At 42.6% G+C, this 17,996-nt stretch overlaps 1 non-coding gene across 1 annotated transcript; it reads right to left on the bottom strand.

Annotated features, from left to right (window-relative positions):
* Positions 1 to 8,563: 8,563 nt before the first annotated feature.
* Positions 8,564 to 8,726, bottom strand: LOC134952376 (U1 spliceosomal RNA). The gene has a single exon (XR_010184916.1). It is a non-coding gene; the product is annotated as a U1 spliceosomal RNA (small nuclear RNA).
* Between the last annotated feature and the right edge of the window lie 9,270 nt (positions 8,727 to 17,996).

Genomic DNA, 17,996 nt, shown 5'->3' with positions numbered 1-17,996 from the left:
TATATGCCACACTTATGGTAACATTGGATTTGCAGATATTTTCTTGCAGGGGTGTTTCTAAACAATTTGGCTTCAAATGCGTGCCCCCCGCCACCATTGGCATTAAAAATTGTGCCCCTCCCCCATATATATATATATATAAAAAAAACTATATTTGCGTGAGCGCTCCGGACGGGATGGGGGGGCGTGACCTCGCAAAAATGGGTATGGTCTCCATAAAATGGGCGTAGCCTTGCAGGCAAAGACTACCTTACACCCCAGTTCTTGACCCTGCACCAACAGACCTCGGCCACCACAGGGAAAAAAGTACAGTAATTTCCACCATGTTAAGCCCCACACATTAATGCCCTTTGGAACATATTATGTCACTCACCACAATATCTGTGATACACTATGCCCTACAGTAAAGCTTCTAATTACTTTTACAAAAACTGCTCAATGCCAAGAGTTTCACGTGCTGGGTGTCATGCTCATTGCCAGGGGTTTCACTCTCTGGGTGTCATGCTCATTGCCAGGGGGAACGCAGTAGGAGGTGTTATATAGTAAGCACCACTATGGCATAGTATATAGCATTATATATATTGTGAGCACTGGTGATGTTGAGTGCAGTAGAGCTGCTGCTGGGTAATTACAATTGACTACAACCACCAATATATTCTGCTGCACTATATATATGCAAAGCTAATTCTGCTGGGTAATTACAACTGACTACAACCACCAATATATTCTGCTGCACTAAATCTATATTTGCAAAGCTAATTCTGCTGGGTAATTACAATTGACTACAACCACCAATATATTCTGCTGCACTATATCTATATATGCAAAGCTAATTCTGCTGAGTAATTACAATTGACTACAACCACCAATATATTCTGCTGCTCCTATATCTATATATGCAAAGCTAATTCTGCTGGGTAATGCAAATTGAAACATTATTGCATAGTATGTGATTTTGAAGTACTTTTTTAAAGTTTTAAATGATATAGACCCAGTTTAATCTTTGTGGAATGCCTGGTTGTTGTTTTTAAGGTAATTTATTGCCTGGCATTTGAGGGGGTGGGGTGTGGTTACAGATTTCAATTATTGGTTTCACTTGTAATAGTCTTCTACTTAAGTCCAATGGTGTAGGCTGTGCAAAGCCGTTTGGCTGTGCATTTATTGATCTAAGCGTGCATTTTTATCAAAGCGTGATAAAATTGACACATAACAGCAGCGTTCAATCAGCGTTAATTTATCTTCAGCTGATATTGATTGTGAATTGACGTTTCTTCTCTTCTTGTCACCTACAGGTAATTACAATTGACTACAACCACCAATATATTCTGCTGCACTATATCTATATATGCAAAGCTAATTCTGCTGGGTTATGCAAATTGAAACATTATTGCATAGTATGTGATTTTGAAGTACTTTTTTAAAGTTTTGAATGATATAGACCCAGTTTAATCTTTGTGGAATGCCTGGTTGTTGTTTTTAAGGTAATTTATTGCCTGGCATTTGAGGGGGTGGGGTGTGGTTACAGATTTCAATTATTGGTTTCACTTGTAATAGTCTTCTACTTAAGTCCAATGGTGTAGGCTGTGCAAAGCCGTTTGGCTGTGCATTTATTGATCTAAGCGTGCATTTTTATCAAAGCGTGATAAATTTGACACATAACAGCAGCGTTCAATCAGCGTTAATTTATCTTCAGCTGATATTGATTGTGAATTGACGTTTCTTCTCTTCTTGTCACCTACAGGTAATTACAATTGACTACAACCACCAATATATTCTGCTGCACTATATCTATATATGCAAAGCTAATTCTGCTGGGTAATGCAAATTGAAACATTATTGCATAGTATGTGATTTTGAAGTACTTTTTTAAAGTTTTGAATGATATAGACCCAGTTTAATCTTTGTGGAATGCCTGGTTGTTGTTTTTAAGGTAATTTATTGCCTGGCATTTGAGGGGGTGGGGTGTGGTTACAGATTTCAATTATTGGTTTCACTTGTAATAGTCTTCTACTTAAGTCCAATGGTGTAGGCTGTGCAAAGCCGTTTGGCTGTGCATTTATTGATCTAAGCGTGCATTTTTATCAAAGCGTGATAAAATTGACACATAACAGCAGCGTTCAATCAGCGTTAATTTATCTTCAGCTGATATTGATTGTGAATTGACGTTTCTTCTCTTCTTGTCACCTACAGGTAATTACAATTGACTACAACCACCAATATATTCTGCTGCACTATATCTATATATGCAAAGCTAATTCTGCTGGGTTATGCAAATTGAAACATTATTGCATAGTATGTGATTTTGAAGTACCTTTTTAAAGTTTTGAATGATATAGACCCAGTTTAATCTTTGTGGAATGCCTGGTTGTTGTTTTTAAGGTAATTTATTGCCTGGCATTTGAGGGGGTGGGGTGTGGTTACAGATTTCAATTATTGGTTTCACTTGTAATAGTCTTCTACTTAAGTCCAATGGTGTAGGCTGTGCAAAGCCATTTGGCTGTGCATTTATTGATCTAAGCGTGCATTTTTATCAAAGCGTGATAAAATTGACACATAACAGCAGCGTTCAATCAGCGTTAATTTATCTTCAGCTGATATTGATTGTGAATTGACGTTTCTTCTCTTCTTGTCACCTACAGGTAATTACAATTGACTACAACCACCAATATATTCTGCTGCACTATATCTATATATGCAAAGCTAATTCTGCTGGGTAATGCAAATTGAAACATTATTGCATAGTATGTGATTTTGAAGTACTTTTTTAAAGTTTTGAATGATATAGACCCAGTTTAATCTTTGTGGAATGCCTGGTTGTTGTTTTTAAGGTAATTTATTGCCTGGCATTTGAGGGGGTGGGGTGTGGTTACAGATTTCAATTATTGGTTTCACTTGTAATAGTCTTCTACTTAAGTCCAATGGTGTAGGCTGTGCAAAGCCGTTTGGCTGTGCATTTATTGATCTAAGCGTGCATTTTTATCAAAGCGTGATAAAATTGACACATAACAGCAGCGTTCAATCAGCGTTAATTTATCTTCAGCTGATATTGATTGTGAATTGACGTTTCTTCTCTTCTTGTCACCTACAGGTAATTACAATTGACTACAACCACCAATATATTCTGCTGCACTATATCTATATATGCAAAGCTAATTCTGCTGGGTAATGCAAATTGAAACATTATTGCATAGTATGTGATTTTGAAGTACTTTTTTAAAGTTTTGAATGATATAGACCCAGTTTAATCTTTGTGGAATGCCTGGTTGTTGTTTTTAAGGTAATTTATTGCCTGGCATTTGAGGGGGTGGGGTGTGGTTACAGATTTCAATTATTGGTTTCACTTGTAATAGTCTTCTACTTAAGTCCAATGGTGTAGGCTGTGCAAAGCCATTTGGCTGTGCATTTATTGATCTAAGCGTGCATTTTTATCAAAGCGTGATAAAATTGACACATAACAGCAGTGTTCAATCAGCGTTCAATCGAAGTGAAAAAGAAGGAAAACAGAAGCACACCAATCTAACAAAACAAAGAAAACTGAAGAACTAATAACAAATGTGAGTCACTTACTCCTCAGATCACTCACCTCCTGATTGTTGCATCTGATTACATAGCACAGAACTACCTTACTTGGACATTTCATAAACCACCCATTTCACCTACAAATGCCTGTATCTGTATTATTGTAATTTTGTTTTTTAAGCACAGCTGCACCAATGCAATTTTACCTGCAAACACTTAAAACATCTAACATAATTACCATTGCTTCTTAAACCTCTCACAATCCTTTCATTTCTTACACTCCAAATACTTTTCTGCACCCACTTTATCTACGCTTTTGACTCATTTCATACTAAATCTACACCCCTTGAGCCTACACTGCTTTTCTCACCTGCATTTCTGCAATTCTTCTGCTCGGATTGCCTTACAGTCTCCTCTCCTACTTCCACTTTCCCTCAACCTATTTACCTACTTAACACTATGTCAAGGTTTTCTTATACTCCCCACATCACTCAGTGTCTACCTAATAAAGTATCTTTAGCCTTCCCCCCTAGTCTCCTCCACCTCCTCCTCTCTCCCCTCCTCTGTCTCCCCTCCATCCCTCTGTTTCCTTCCCCCACCTTTCCTGTTACCCCACTTTCATTCACCTCTGCCCCATGGTCCTGCTACCCCACAACTCAGCCCTGCTCCCTCTCTCCCTTCCCTGTCACCTCCCCACACCCCCATTCACATCACACTGACCTCCCTCCCTGCCCACCTCCTGCAGTTTCTCCTCCTAGCTCAGGCACCCGTACCATCACTACTCTCTCATCATCCCTGCCCTCAAAGTTAATCCCACCTCATCGCTACAGCAACCCTGAAAATCTAATTCACATCTCTCCCACAAACTCATACCCCCTATCCTGTGCCCTCTGGAATGCCAGATCTGTTTATAACAAACTGGTCCCCACTCATGACCTTTTCATTTCCAACTCCCTACACCTACTAGCCATTACTGAAACTTGGATTACGCCCTCTGACACTACTTCTGCTGCTGCTCTCTCTGCTGGGGGCCTTACATTCACACACACACCCCGACCTGGGGGTCGCCATGGGGGTGGTGTTGGGGTCCTTTTACCTTCTAGTAACTCCTACCAACTCATACCACCAGAACCATCCCTTATATTCTCTACATTTGAGGTCCACGCCATATGCCTCTTCCAACCAGTCCATCTTAGAGAAGCTGTCATTTACCGCCCCCCTGGCACTGCTTCCAAATTAATCGACAACTTTGCTTCCTGGCTTCCTCACTTCCTCTCTTCTGACATTCCCACCATTATCCTAGGCGATTTCAACATCCCTCTTGACATCCCCACACAATCCCCTGCCTCTAAACTCCTTAACCTCACCTCTTCACTTGGTCTCTCCCAGTGGACCTCCTCACCCTCCCATGTGAATGGGAGCTCACTGGATCTGGTCTTCACTCACCGCTGTGATATTTCTGATTTTTCCAACTCCCCATTTCCCCTCTCTGACCACCACCTGCTCTCCTTCAACCTATCTCTCTCGACTTCCCCATCTCTACCTCCTAAGGCTACCATCACTAAGCGTAACATTGAAGCTATTGACACCACATTCCTTTCCTCCCTATTTGACTCACTTCTCTCTCCTATTCTCTCTCTCTCATGCCCTGAACAAGCCACTTCCACATACAATGCTTCCCTTACTTCTGCTCTTGACTCTGTTGCTCCACCAACCACTATTCACCCTCACAAATTAACACCTCAACCCTGGCACACCAAATGCACCAGATATCTGCAAAAATGCTCACGTACGGCTGAGCGACACTGGAGGAAATCACGCTCTAAGGCAGACTTCCTCCATTTCAAACTTAGGCTCTCATCCTTCAGTGCTGCCCTTTCTCTTGCTAAACAGTCATACTTCAAGAACCTCATCTCCTCCCAGTCTTCCAACCCCCGGCGCCTCTTTGCCACTCTCAACTCACTCCTCTGCCCACCTCCACCTCGTCTCCCTTCCTCACTCTCTGCTCTTGACTTTGCCACTTACTTCACATCCAAAATTGACTCCATACGTCAGGACATCACATCACACCAGACTATCAGTAACCAGCCTTCTCCCAACCCTTACCAACCCTCCCCATCCCTCGCACCAACTCTGTCATCTTTCTCCCATGCATCTGGAGAGGAAGTCATGGCCCTCATTCGTTCCTGTCCCCTCACCACCTCCCCACTTGACCCAATCCCCTCCCGCCTCCTTTGCCACCTCTCTTCTTCTGCTTTTTCCCATCTTTCCCACCTTCTCAATCTCTCCCTCTCATCAGGCACTGTCCCCTCTGCCTTCAAGCACGCTCTCATCTCTCCTATTCTTAAAAAACCTACCCTTGATCCAAACACTCTCTCCAACTACCGACCCATCTCTCTCCTCCCTTTTGCCTCCAAACTCCTTGAGCGTATTGTCTACAACCGCCTTACTTCCTTTCTTTCCTCACACTCACTGCTTGACCCATTCCAGTCTGGCTTCCGTCCTCTCCACTCCACTGAAACTGCCCTTACAAAAGTATGCAATGACCTCCATGCTGCTAAATCTAAGGGACACTACTCTCTACTTATTCTACTTGATCTCTCTGCTGCTTTTGACACTGTGGACCATCCTCTCCTACTGCAAATCCTTCACTCCATTGGTCTGCGTAACACAGCCCTCTCTTGGTTGTTGTCCTACCTTTCTGACCGTTCATTCTCTGTCTCCTCTCATGACTCCACCTCCCCCTCACTTCCACTAACTGTAGGGGTACCCCAAGGTTCTGTCCTTGGTCCTCTTCTCTTCTCTCTCTATACGTCCTTACTAGGTAAGCTCATTAGTTCTTTTGGTTTCCAATATCATCTCTATGCTGATGACACTCAAATCTATCTTTCCTCTCCAGACCTCTCCCCTACTCTCCTCACTCGTATCTCCAACTGTCTCTCTGCTATCTCTTCCTGGATGTCCCAGCTCTTTCTTAAACTTAACATGTCTAAGACCGAGCTGATCATCTTCCCTCCCTCCCGCATAACCTCACCTCCTACAATCTCATTATCTATTGATGGCACTACTATCTCCTCTACCCCCCAAGTGCGCTGTCTTGGAGTAATCCTTGACTCCTCCCTCTCCTTCAAACCACACATTCAGCACCTCTCACAAACCTGCCGTTTTCATCTAAAAAATATTTCCAGGATCAGACCCTTTCTGACCCAGGATGCTACTAAGACTCTTATCCACTCACTGGTCATCTCCAGACTGGACTGCTGTAATCTCTTCCTGACTGGCATTCCTGACAAATACCTCTCTCCACTCCAATCTATCCTCAATGCTGCTTCCCGGCTCATTTTCCTCACCAAACGCACTACGTCCACCTCTCCTCTCTTACTAGTCCTTCACTGGCTCCCCTTCTCTTTCAGAATCCATTTCAAGCTTCTCACACTTGCTTACAAAGCCCTCACCCACTCCTCTCCCATCTACATCTCTGATCTTATCTCGCTTTACACTCCCACCCGTCCTCTTCGCTCTGCTAATGCACACCGACTCCTGCCTATGGATTACTTCCTCCCACTCCTACCTCCAAGATTTTTCACGTGCTGCACCACTTCTCTGGAATTCCCTACCTCTCCCCCTCAGACTCTCCACCTCTCTACAAAACTTCAAACGGGCTCTCAAGACCCACTTCTTCACCAAACCCAGCCAAATCTCATCCTAAACCTCTGTTCCACGCTCTCTATGTACCCCATCTGTCTCACCCCTGTCTGTCTACCCCTCCCTTTTAGAATGTAAGCTCTCACGAGCAGGGCCCTCTTCCCTCATGTGCTTACTCTTTTCTTACTTTAATAATCTTCAGCTGCACCAAATCCAGCAGTCTTCTGCCACCTGATACTTATTCCAGTGTCATCTGCTGATGTAGCTATGTTTATTTACCCTGTACTTGTCCTATATTGTCGTCAACTGTAAGTTGCTGTTTTCCTGTTTGATTATTTGTTTATGTACTCTGTAATTGGGCACTGCGGAACCCTTGTGGCGCCATATAAATAAAGGATAATAATAATAATAATAAATAATATAATATATAGCAGTACGGTACAGTAGGCCACTGCTCTACCTACCTCTGTGTCGTCAAGTATACTATCCATCCATACCTGTTGTGCATTTTAGAAAAAAACATGTCTCGGCAGAGCAATCTATAAATCCATAATTTTTCAGACAGCAACAGTGGGTATTGTAATAGTCACCCAATCCATCACTTTTATAGGGTTACATGCACCCACATGCTACAGCCTGTCTCAATAATTTTACTGTCACGCTGTGTGTGTTTGTGTTTTTATTTGGGTATTTTTTGTTGTTGTAGAACTACAGGTACCAGCAAGCCCGTTATTTCCCTGCCTGCTGGTACTTGAGGTTCTCCAAGTACCAGCAAGCGGGGGAGGCTTGCTGGGCCTTGTAGTTCTACAACAAAAATAACAATATTCTTTTTTTACACACATGGCTATCAGCCCGGCACCCACCACCCAGGGTTGCTGGGGACAGCCTCGGGCTTCACCTCTGGCCCTTGGGTGCCTCGAGGGGAGGAACCTCTTGATTTAAGGGGTCCCCACTCCTCCAGGGAACCCCGGCCAGGGGTGACTAGTTGGAGCGGTAATGCCAGGGCCGCAGGGACCTACATCTGCATATGAAAAGAGAAAAGGGGCGTGCAGGGCATGGCAGCCTTTTGCGGCGCTTGGATGACCCCTAGTTCTCATTAAACACCTCCACCCTCCTTCGGTGTGGGGCTCATGTTGGCTATGCCCCAGCCCCTGAAGCATTCAAGCTGATTTCTTGCAGCAGCTGGGCACTGTAACAGCTCCAGAGCTGATCTGTAAGGCAAGTAAAAGGGTGTGGGCCCTGCAGCACTACCTGTAGTTCGCATTGTGCGTTGGAAGGCACAAATTAAGCAGACGGGAGAAGTCAGGATAGTGCGCAAGGGCATAGAAGGGAGCGGCTCAAGAAAAGAGAAGTGGAAACAGACAGCAAACTAGGCTGGAGAGAGACCTGAGACAAAGAGATCTGAATTATACGAGAGCCGACCAGGGGAAACACAAATTATGCAGTCAAGTTTCCCACATTTGGGGAAATCGCAGGAGCAGCACACCCAGAGTGCAATGGGTGAGCCTTGCCCTGGGAGAAGCAGCTTCATGATCATAGTATCTCACCTGGCAGGTAAGTAAGATTTGGGATAGAGCTGGGGAGGGTCGCTGCTCGGGCACCCCCCTGTCAAGTGAAGGAGATCCAACCGAGGCAGCACAAGGAAACTCTCGAAACGAAGGACACTAGAATGAAAATTTTAAAGCCTCCTGTTAGTGCTTCATCTACACGGTATAGCCCTGAATATTTCAATGCGCAGCTCTTTGCAAAAGAGAGATATTGGCAAGGAAAAGCTGTCTTGTACCTTTGCATTTTTCTCCCAAACGAAGGACACTAGAAAGAAAATTTTAAAGCTTCCTGTTGGGCCATCATCTACACGGCATAGCCCTGAATTTTCCATTGCGCAGCTCTTTGCAAAAGAGAGATATTGGCAAGGAAAAGCTGTCTTGTACCTTTGCATTTTTCTCCCAAACGAAGGACACTAGAAAGAAAATTTTAAAGCCTCCTGTTAGGCCATCATCTACACGACATAGCCCTGAATTTTCCAATGCGTAGCTCTTTGCAAAAGAGAGATATTGGCAAGGAAAAGCTGTCTTGTACCTTTGCATTTTTCTCCCAAACGAAGGACACTAGAAAGAAAATTTTAAAGCCTCCTGTTAGGCCATCATCTACACGGCATAGCCCTGAATTTTCCAATGCACAGCTCTCTGCAAAAGAGAGATATTGGCAAGGAAAAGCTGTCTTGTACCTTTGCATTTTTCTCCCAAACGAAGGATACTAGAAAGAAAATTTTAAAGCCTCCTGTTAGGCCATCATCTACACGGCATAGCCCTGAATTTTCCAATGCGCAGCTCTCTGCAAAAGAGAGATATTGGCAAGGAAAAGCTGTCTTGTACCATTGGATTTTTCTCCCAAACGAAGGACACTAGAATGAAAATTTTAAAGCCTCCTGTTAGTGCTTCATCTACACGGTATAGCCCTGATTTTTCCAATGCGTAGCTCTTTGCAAAAGAGAGATATTGGCAAGGAAAAGCTGTCTTGCACCTTTGCATTTTTCTCCCAAACGAAGGACACTAGAAAGAAAATTTTAAAGCCTCCTGTTAGGCCATCATCTACACGGCATAGCCCTGAATTTTCCAATGCGCAGCTCTTTGCAAAAGAGAGATATTGGCAAGGAAAAGCTGTCTTGTACCTTTGCATTTTTCTCCCAAACGAAGGACACTAGAAAGAAAATTTTAAAGCCTCCTGTTAGGGCTTCATCTACACGGCATAGCCCTGAATTTTCCAATGCGCAGCTCTCTGCAAAAGAGAGATATTGGCAAGGAAAAGCAGTATTGTACCTTTGCATTTTTCTCCCAAACGAAGGACACTAGAAAGAAAATTTTAAAGCCTCCTGTTAGGCCATCATCTACACGGCATAGCCCTGAATTTTCCAATGCGCAGCTCTCTGCAAAAGAGAGATATTGGCAAGGAAAAGCTGTCTTGTACCATTGGATTTTTCTCCCAAACGAAGGACACTGGAATGAAAATTTTAAAGCCTCCTGTTAGTGCTTCATCTACACGGTATAGCCCTGAATATTTCAATGCGCAGCTCTTTGCAAAAGAGAGATATTGGCAAGGAAAAGCTGTCTTGTACCTTTGCATTTTTCTCCCAAACGAAGGACACTAGAAAGAAAATTTTAAAGCTTCCTGTTGGGCCATCATCTACACGGCATAGCCCTGAATTTTCCATTGCGCAGCTCTTTGCAAAAGAGAGATATTGGCAAGGAAAAGCTGTCTTGTACCTTTGCATTTTTCTCCCAAACGAAGGACACTAGAAAGAAAATTTTAAAGCCTCCTGTTAGGCCATCATCTACACGACATAGCCCTGAATTTTCCAATGCGTAGCTCTTTGCAAAAGAGAGATATTGGCAAGGAAAAGCTGTCTTGTACCTTTGCATTTTTCTCCCAAACGAAGGACACTAGAAAGAAAATTTTAAAGCCTCCTGTTAGGCCATCATCTACACGGCATAGCCCTGAATTTTCCAATGCACAGCTCTCTGCAAAAGAGAGATATTGGCAAGGAAAAGCTGTCTTGTACCTTTGCATTTTTCTCCCAAACGAAGGACACTAGAATGAAAATTTTAAAGCCTCCTGTTAGTGCTTCATCTACACGGTATAGCCCTGAATTTTCCAATGCGTAGCTCTTTGCAAAAGAGAGATATTGGCAAGGAAAAGCTGTCTTGTACCTTTGCATTTTTCTCCCAAACGAAGGACACTAGAAAGAAAATTTTAAAGCCTCCTGTTAGGCCATCATGTACACGGCATAGCCCTGAATTTTCCAATGCGCAGCTCTTTGCAAAAGAGAGATATTGGCAAGGAAAAGCTGTCTTGTACCTTTGCATTTTTCTCCCAAACGAATGACACTAGAAAGAAAATTTTAAAGCCTCCTGTTAGGCCATCATCTACACGGCATAGCCCTGAATTTTCCAATGCGCAGCTCTTTGCAAAAGAGAGATATTGGCAAGGAAAAGCTGTCTTGTACCTTTGCATTTTTCTCCCAAACGAAGGACACTAGAATGAAAATTTTAAAGCCTCCTGTTAGGGCTTCATCTACACGGTATAGCCCTGAATTTTCCAATGCGCAGCTCTTTGCAAAAGAGAGATATTGGCAAGGAAAAGCTGTCTTGTACCTTTGCATTTTTCTCCCAAACGAAGGACACTAGAAAGAAAATTTTAAAGCCTCCTGTTAGGCCATCATCTACACGGCATAGCCCTGAATTTTCCAATGCGCAGCTCTTTGCAAAAGAGAGATATTGGCAAGGAAAAGCTGTCTTGTACCTTTGCATTTTTCTCCCAAACGAAGGACACTAGAATTAAAATTTTAAAGCCTCCTGTTAGCGCTTCATCTACACGGTATAGCCCTGAATTTTCCAATGCGCAGCTCTTTGCAAAAGAGAGATATTGGCAAGGAAAATCTGTCTTGTACTTTTGCATTTTTCTCCCAAACGAAGGACACTAGAAAGAAAATTTTAAAGCCTCCTGTTAGGCCATCATCTACACGGCATAGCCCTGAATTTTCCAATGCGCAGCTCTTTGCAAAAGAGAGATATTGGCAAGGAAAAGCTGTCTTGTACCTTTGCATTTTTCTCCCAAACGAAGGACACTAGAATGAAAATTTTAAAGCCTCCTGTTAGTGCTTCATCTACACGGTATAGCCCTGAATTTTCCAATGCGCAGCTCTTTGCAAAAGAGAGATATTGGCAAGGAAAAGCTGTCTTGTACCTTTGCATTTTTCTCCCAAACGAAGGACACTAGAAAGAAAATTTTAAAGCCTCCTGTTAGGCCATCATCTACACGGCATAGCCCTGAATTTTCCAATACGCAGCTCTTTGCAAAAGAGAGATATTGGCAAGGAAAAGCTGTCTTGTACCTTTGCATTTTTCTCCCAAACGAAGGACACTAGAATGAAAATTTTAAAGCCTCCTGTTAGGGCTTCATCTACACGGTATAGCCCTGAATTTTCCAATGCGCAGCTCTTTGCAAAAGAGAGATATTTGCAAGGAAAAGCTGTCTTGCACCTTTGCATTTTTCTCCCAAACGAAGGACACTAGAAAGAAAATTTTAAAGCCTCCTGTTAGGCCATCATCTACCCGGCATAGCCCTGAATTTTCCAATACGCAGCTCTTTGCAAAAGAGAGATATTGGCAAGGAAAAGCTGTCTTGTACCTTTGCATTTTTCTCCCAAACGAAGGACACTAGAAAGAAAATTTTAAAGCCTCCTGTTAGGCCATCATCTACATGGCATAGCCCTGAATTTTCCAATGCGCAGCTCTTTGCAAAAGAGAGATATTGGCAAGGAAAAGCTGTCTTGTACCTTTGCATTTTTCTCCCAAACGAAGGACACTAGAAAGAAAATTTTAAAGCCTCCTGTTAGGCCATCATCTACACGGCATAGCCCTGAATTTTCCAATGCGCAGCTCTTTGCAAAAGAGAGATATTGGCAAGGAAAATCTGTCTTGTACTTTTGCATTTTTCTCCCAAACGAAGGACACTAGAAAGAAAATTTTAAAGCCTCCTGTTAGGCCATCATCTACACGGCATAGCCCTGAATTTTCCAATGCGCAGCTCTTTGCAAAAGAGAGATATTGGCAAGGAAAAGCTGTCTTGTACCTTTGCATTTTTCTCCCAAACGAAGGACACTAGAATGAAAATTTTAAAGCCTCCTGTTAGTGCTTCATCTACACGGTATAGCCCTGAATTTTCCAATGCGCAGCTCTTTGCAAAAGAGAGATATTGGCAAGGAAAAGCTGTCTTGTACCTTTGCATTTTTCTCCCAAACGAAGGACACTAGAAAGAAAATTTTAAAGCCTCCTGTTAGGCCATCATCTACACGGCATAGCCCTGAATTTTCCAATACGCAGCTCTTTGCAAAAGAGAGATATTGGCAAGGAAAAGCTGTCTTGTACCTTTGCATTTTTCTCCCAAACGAAGGACACTAGAATGAAAATTTTAAAGCCTCCTGTTAGGGCTTCATCTACACGGTATAGCCCTGAATTTTCCAATGCGCAGCTCTTTGCAAAAGAGAGATATTTGCAAGGAAAAGCTGTCTTGCACCTTTGCATTTTTCTCCCAAACGAAGGACACTAGAAAGAAAATTTTAAAGCCTCCTGTTAGGCCATCATCTACCCGGCATAGCCCTGAATTTTCCAATACGCAGCTCTTTGCAAAAGAGAGATATTGGCAAGGAAAAGCTGTCTTGTACCTTTGCATTTTTCTCCCAAACGAAGGACACTAGAAAGAAAATTTTAAAGCCTCCTGTTAGGCCATCATCTACATGGCATAGCCCTGAATTTTCCAATGCGCAGCTCTTTGCAAAAGAGAGATATTGGCAAGGAAAAGCTGTCTTGTACCTTTGCATTTTTCTCCCAAACGAAGGACACTAGAAAGAAAATTTTAAAGCCTCCTGTTAGGCCATCATCTACACGGCATAGCCCTGAATTTTCCAATGCGCAGCTCTTTGCAAAAGAGAGATATTGGCAAGGAAAAGCTGTCTTGTACCATTGGATTTTTCTCCCAAACGAAGGACACTAGAATGAAAATTTTAAAGCCTCCTGTTAGTGCTTCATCTACACGGTATAGCCCTGAATTTTCCAATGCGTAGCTCTTTGCAAAAGAGAGATATTGGCAAGGAAAAGCTGTCTTGTACATTTGCATTTTTCTCCCAAACGAAGGACACTAGAAAGAAAATTTTAAAGCCTCCTGTTAGGCCATCATCTACACAGCATAGCCCTGAATTTTCCAATGCGCAGCTCTTTGCAAAAGAGAGATATTGGCAAGGAAAAGCTGTCTTGTACCATTGGATTATTCTCCCAAACGAAGGACACTAGAATGAAAATTTTAAAGCCTCCTGTTAGTGCTTCATCTACACGGTATAGCCCTGAATTTTCCAATGCGTAGCTCTTTGCAAAATAGAGATATTGGCAAGGAAAAGCTGTCTTGTACCTTTGCATTTTTCTCCCAAACGAAGGACACTAGAATGAAAATTTTAAAGCCTCCTGTTAGTGCTTCATCTACACGGTATAGCCCTGAATTTTCCAATGCGTAGCTCTTTGCAAAAGAGAGATATTGGCAAGGAAAAGCTGTCTTGTACCTGTGCATTTTTCTCCCAAACGAAGGACACTAGAAAGAAAATTTTAAAGCCTCCTGTTAGGCCATCATCTACACGGCATAGCCCTGAATTTTCCAATACGCAGCTCTTTGCAAAAGAGAGATATTGGCAAGGGAAAGCTGTCTTGTACCTTTGCATTTTTCTCCCAAACGAAGGACACTAGAAGGAAAATTTTAAAGCCTCCTGTTAGGGCTTCATCTACACGGTATAGCCCTGAATTTTCCAATGCGCAGCTCTTTGCAAAAGAGAGATATTGGCAAGGAAAAGCTGTCTTGCACCTTTGCATTTTTCTCCCAAACGAAGGACACTAGAAAGAAAATTTTAAAGCCTCCTGTTAGGCCATCATCTACCCGGCATAGCCCTGAATTTTCCAATACGCAGCTCTTTGCAAAAGAGAGATATTGGCAAGGAAAAGCTGTCTTGTACCTTTGCATTTTTCTCCCAAACGAAGGACACTAGAAAGAAAATTTTAAAGCCTCCTGTTAGGCCATCATCTACACGGCATAGCCCAGAATTTTCCAATGCGCCCCAATAAATGTCCATCAGTTATATTAAATATTAATTGTAGGACGTTTGGGGGTGCAACCAGAGACAAGTAATGTTATGCAGGAAAGGAGAAGAGAAAAGAATGTCTCTTTTGCTGGCGCACAAATGATGATTTAAAAATTAACTTTTAATAAATTCGTTAAAATTGTCTAAACACGAAATAAAGTACAATAAGTTTGTATAATGTAATTACCATATATAATAAATTGAAAAACATTTATTAATATCAAGGTTCGCTACCTGTGTTGTGTCTTTATTATTGATCCAAATTGACTATATCAATTAGTCTGATACTGAATTACTGGACACTATGTAATATTAGTTGAATGTATATTAGTAATTCACTTGACAAATGTCAGAACCTGACAATAGTTCTACATATCATACACTTACAGCACTCTTTCCACAATATTTTCCCTTTATTCCAGATCAAATGGTATAATCCCCCACAGTAATTATTCCTGTTATAGTATAGTACAGTATGGTTGCTGGGGACGTCTTTAATGAAAAGAGAGGGAACAGCTAATGTGTCTCCTTATGGGTAAAATACTTGCAAGCTAAGTGCTATGAATAGCATCAGCATGTAGATAAATGCTGAGTGTTAGGTGAGTAATGCAGATAAATAGGGATATCTAATAATTCTATAGAATAGTGGGTGAATTATTAGATGTCCCTATTTATCTGCACCTCTAAGCACACTATTTGACTGTCCACACCCTGCTGTGCCTATTACCCATCTCCTCCACCACCCTCAACACTGACCCACACATCATTCACCCACAAAGATACAATAAAGGTAGTTTGGATAAATTAGCTAAATGAAATGGATTTAACCAATTTATCTAAATGACCATTTTTGGATGTTTTCCAGTGTTTGGGAGCAAATGGTCAATTGTCATTTGCTGCCACATATTAGCATAATTTTGTTTCAACTAGAAAAAAAAATTGGACAGATAATCTAAGTGTGGATCCAGTTTAATGCTGATTTCAGAGCCAACTATAGACTTGATTGAGGTACTGTGTCCCCGGTACCAAATACCAAAAGAAATAATATTGTGAGGTGTTCAAAAAAGACTGAAAATGAGTGGAAATTATGGTTATTGAGGTTAATAATACTATGGGATCAAAATGACCCCCAAATTCTATGATTTAAGCTGTTTTTTAGGGTTTTTTGAAAAAAAAACCTGAATCCAAAACACACCCGAATCCGACAAAAAAATTTCGGTGAGGTTTTGCCAAAACGCGTCCGAACCCAAAACACGGCCGCGGAACCGAACCCAAAACCAAAACACAAAACCCGAAAAATTTCCGGTGCACATCACTACTTAATTAGAACTTCGGTCAATGTGAATTAACCATTGGACTCAACCATGGTTATCCTTAAAACCCAGGGGTCTATTTAAGATCGATCTTAATCGATGTTGGGCTTCCAGGTTGAAAAAAACACACACATTTACTAACATTTTAAAATTTATATAAAAAATTATCTGTTCGTAAATGCAGTGCACATGGTTTTGCCCAACTGCTAACAAAAATCCTGCTGCGATCAACTCAGAATTACCCCCCATGTGCACTGCAGGGAAGGCAGATTTAACATGTGCAGAGAGAGGCCCTCATTCCGAGTTGATCGCTCGCAAGCTGCTTTTAGCATCATTGCACACGCTAAGCCGCCGCCTACTGGGAGTGAATCTTAGCATCTTAAAATTGCGAACGAAAGATTCGCAATATTGCGAAAAGACATCTCTGTGCAGTTTCTGAGTAGCTCGAGACTTACTCTGCCAGTGCGATCAGTTCAGTGCTTGTCGTTCCTGGTTTGACGTCACAAACACACCCAGCGTTCGCCCAGACACTCCTCCGTTTCTCCAGCCACTCCCGCGTTTTTCCCAGAAACGGTAGCGTTTTTTCCCACACGCCCATAAAATGACCAGTTTCCGCCCAGAAACACCCACTTCCTGTCAATCACACTCCGATCACCAGAACGAAGAAAAAACCTTGTAATGCCGTGAGTAAAATTCCTAACTGTATAGCAAATTTACTTGGCGCAGTCGCAGTGCGAACATTGCGCATGCGCAATAATCGGAAAATCGCTGCGATGCGAAGAAAATTACCGAGCGAACAACTCGGAATGACCACCAGAGTTAGATTTGGGTGTGGTGTGTTCAATCTGCAATCTGATTTGCAGTGTAAAAATAAAGCAGTCAGTATTTACCCTGCACAGAAACAAATTAACTCAACCAAATCTAACTCTTTCTGCACATGTTATATCTGCCTCCCCTGCAGTACACATGGTTTTGCCCAACTGCTAACAAAATTCCTGCTGCGATCAACTTGGAATTACCCCCATCGATTGGTGTTTTCACACTGCTCGTTCCAACCGCAAAAACTATGAAGAGGATGGGGGCATATACGCAGGGTCCATCCTGTGCATGTGCCTACATTTTCTCCGGGTGCCCCACAGAAAATGCGAATGCCTCTGCCTGTCAATCAGTAGAGGGCGTACCTTCGCAGGTATATCGCGATCATGAGCCATGTCTCCCATTTTTGTCATTATAGGTGCTCTGTGAGCTGCTGACCATGCCCCAGCCCCTCTGTCTCCCGTGAATAGACATTGGGGCTTATTCAGACCAGATCGCTTCAATTTATTTTCACCCAGCGGGCAATCAGGTCTGCACTGCACATGCGTATGCGCCACAATGCGTAGGTGCGACGGTCCGGAGATCACAAGAAGATTGACAAGAAGAGGGTGTTTGTGTGGGTGAATGTTTCTAGGGAGTGTCCGGAAAAACACTGGAGGGACCCGGCGTTTTGTGGGAGGATTTGTGACGTCACCTCAATGGCTGAGTAAGTGCTGAGCTGTGCAGCTCTTGTGCACATGTGATCACACACCTGCACAGCAAATTTTCCCTTCCGCTGTAGGCGGCAACTACCTGATCACAGGGATGCAAAAAACACACCCTAGCAATCAGGTCTGAATTACCCACAATGTGCATATTTGCAGAGCAACAAGCTACAGGGAGCCTTCCACCTCCCCCCCCCTTCCTCATGACTATGGGACACTGGGGGGGGTGGTTGTTTGGGTTAGCTGGACATTCCCAAAAAAAGTGACTGTCCTGCAAAAATTGGGTTAGTTGGGAGGTATGTGCAAATACATTTATTG

The sequence above is a fragment of the Pseudophryne corroboree genome, chromosome 8 (assembly GCF_028390025.1).
Source record: "Pseudophryne corroboree isolate aPseCor3 chromosome 8, aPseCor3.hap2, whole genome shotgun sequence".
Taxonomy (NCBI): Eukaryota; Metazoa; Chordata; class Amphibia; order Anura; family Myobatrachidae; genus Pseudophryne; species Pseudophryne corroboree.
Note: the sequence above shows the minus strand (reverse complement) of the source record. Positions and strands in the feature narration are given on the sequence as shown.